The sequence below is a fragment of the Lathyrus oleraceus genome, chromosome 6 (assembly GCF_024323335.1).
Source record: "Lathyrus oleraceus cultivar Zhongwan6 chromosome 6, CAAS_Psat_ZW6_1.0, whole genome shotgun sequence".
Lineage (NCBI taxonomy): Eukaryota > Viridiplantae > Streptophyta > Magnoliopsida > Fabales > Fabaceae > Lathyrus > Lathyrus oleraceus.
Genome location: NC_066584.1, coordinates 189,355,628 through 189,358,460, shown reverse-complemented (window position 1 = coordinate 189,358,460; position 2,833 = coordinate 189,355,628). Strand labels below are relative to the sequence as shown.

General features: G+C 36.6%; 1 long non-coding RNA gene across 1 annotated transcript; it reads right to left on the bottom strand.

Moving 5' to 3' along the window:
* Nucleotides 1-298: 298 nt before the first annotated feature.
* On the bottom strand, nucleotides 299-2,390 carry LOC127092569 (uncharacterized). Its single transcript, XR_007792213.1, has 2 exons — nucleotides 940-2,390; nucleotides 299-657 (listed from the first exon to the last, which is right to left on the bottom strand). It is a non-coding gene; the product is annotated as an uncharacterized LOC127092569 (long non-coding RNA).
* Nucleotides 2,391-2,833: the final 443 nt, after the last annotated feature.

Below are 2,833 nucleotides of genomic sequence, written 5' to 3'. Positions count from 1 at the left end.
ATCATTTATGCCCGTTCGACTCATTTCATCATTGTGTCCATCTTGGTGCTTTGATTTTAATTTCAAAATCGATTTTAGTGGGATTTTGGATTTTCAATTTGATTTTAGTTGATTTTCTATTTTTTCTATTTTTCAATGTGAAATTGATTGTGGAATTTCAATTTAATTCTAAATTGATTTGATTTTTAATTTGGTTCTAATTCCAAAAAATTCAAACTTCAAATTAATTTATTTTAATTTTCAAGTGAAGGTTAGAATTGATATCAAATTAATTGTAAATTAACAAATTATAGACTAATTTGATTTTAATTAGGTTTTATTGCAGCCGAAAATGTACAGAAAACAATGATAACTGGAATTTATGACAGAAGTGTAGCAAAACACGCCTAGCCAACTGATGGACAACACAAAAAAAGTCATTTGTGATAGCAGTCTCCTCCGTGATAGCTCCGGCATTTACGACCCCGCAGCCAGCCTCAGTCAAATTATAACAATAATTAATCATGTAACAATTAACACAGCAAAACCAGTTTAGCCATTTAACATAACAATCGCAGAATTGACAGTATAAACCAGTCTGCATAGCTAACATCCTGCAGTTTTCATTCAGCAACAAATTGAATCCTACGCTAACAGCAAACCAACATTTATCCGACCCTGCAAGTATCAGCCCATATCAAGACAGATACATAACAACCAACTAACAATAATCTATTAACAGAACTTCATTAGTTCACTAACATGATAGTAACCAAACTAACCGTGCTTCAATAATATAACAGAATTACATTGATCTTCAATTTTTACTAACAGAATCATCTCAAAGCTAACCGAATTTGTAACTAACCATAACAGAAATCTGAATCTCTAACAAACTGAATTTACATTTCATGTGAATTTCAGATAAATCCCTAACAGAACCAAGGGCTATATATTTACCCGAGTGGAGTATTCATCGGATTTTGGATTCATTGCTCATTCTTCATCTTCATCACTCTTGAGACTCCAATCTTCAGGGAGTTTTCGGTTCATCTTTCATTGTCCAAGACTCACCTTCATCTCCTTGATTCCGCCATCTTCCTTCTGCTTCATTCCATGCTTCCACGCTTCATCATCATTCTGCACTTTCGCACTTCCTCATTTATCTCACTCTGCAGACTCTCTTTTCAGGATTCTGCAACTCTTTCTTCATCAATCTGCATCATTTTGCAGTAATCTCCATCCTCTGCAACTCCATTACTCTTCACGCAACCAAAATGCACAACACATATTGAAGAAGAAGAAGAGAAGCCTTGAAGAACTGGAATAGATCGAGAAGCTCGTACCTTTGAAGTTGGTATTGATTTGTCGAGTTACGGCGATCCCGGCACGGATCGATTTAAGAAGCGATTACCATCCGCATCGATTGGCAAACGTGAAATCAAGGACCTCTATTGCTCTCCAGTACGTATCGATAAGCACTTCTCCTTTTCAATTTATCTGTTTTTTCTCGCTTCCACTTGTATCGAACCCGAGGATGATAAAGATTGGAAGCCGATTTGCGACGTACGCGGCGTTCCTCCGATGCCAACACGATGATGCCGGTATTTCCAAATGCGATACCATGGTGATTGATGCTTGGAGCTTTTTGTTTAAGCGCTTTTGTCTTGATACATAAGCGTGTTTCCTTGCCGTTTATCCTCTTCAATCTCCACTCCTCAATATACCTCTTAAATTTCTGTGTCGACTCAAAGGAATTGATTTCAATCAATCAATCACAGTAAACCACCTTCTTCAACCGGTATTGCACCACACCAGTTCTGCATCAACTCTGCGATCTGCAACGATAATACGCAGATACACATCACATACACCGACTCGCAAACATACGCAGAAAATGCAACAAACTTACGTAGCTCCCCGCCGCGTACGATTTATCATAGGGAAAGTATTCAGAATTATCAAGAAGAATTCATACCCGCTCCCAAACCAGTGAGTTTTCGTCCTCGCTTCAATTCACGCCCATATCGTTTTACATTGCAATGTTTGTTTCGATTCGGTTGAGTTGAATTACTGCATCTTTTGGCTTCAAATCATTGAATCTTGAGCGCTATCCATGAACGCAAGAGCTGAAGCTTTTCCGTCGTGATGTTGGGTGAACAATTAAATCGTCGATCGATCTTGAGTTTGAAGAGCGACGCGGCGATGTAAGAAGCATGAATCCATGAGCGGATGTGATGAAGACGCGATCGCGAAATGACGACGACAGGCGCGATCTTGACTTTCGCTCGAAGGAAATGTTCGTGGTGGATTAGATTTTTAGATAAGCGATTTGTTTCGTTTCTGCTTATTCCAGACTTTCCCTTCCCTTTCGTTGGTTTTGGGATGTAGTGTTGGGCCAAGCAGGTGGGTCTTTCTTGTTCATTATAGAAAATTTTACCTTATACCCCTTCATTTATCCTTATACCCCTGTATTTTATAAAAAATATCAATTTTATCCTTATATTTTTAAATAATTTTATTTTATTATTTAAATATTTTTTAAATTTTATTTTACATACCGGAAGACTTTGTAAAAGAATTCCGGTAGTCATTTTTCACATATTTTTAAATTTTTTTTTTGTACCGGAAGACTTTACAAAAGAGTTCCGGTACACAAAAATTGACTATCGAAACTCTTTTACAAAGTCTTCCGGTATAAATAAAAAATCAAAAAATGTTTGAAAACTGAGTATCAGAACTTTTTTGCAAAGTCTTCCCGTTCACAAAAATTGACTACCGGAACTCTTTTTTAAAGTCTTCCGGTACAAAAAAAAAATGATAAAAAAATATTTGAAAATGACTACCGGAACTC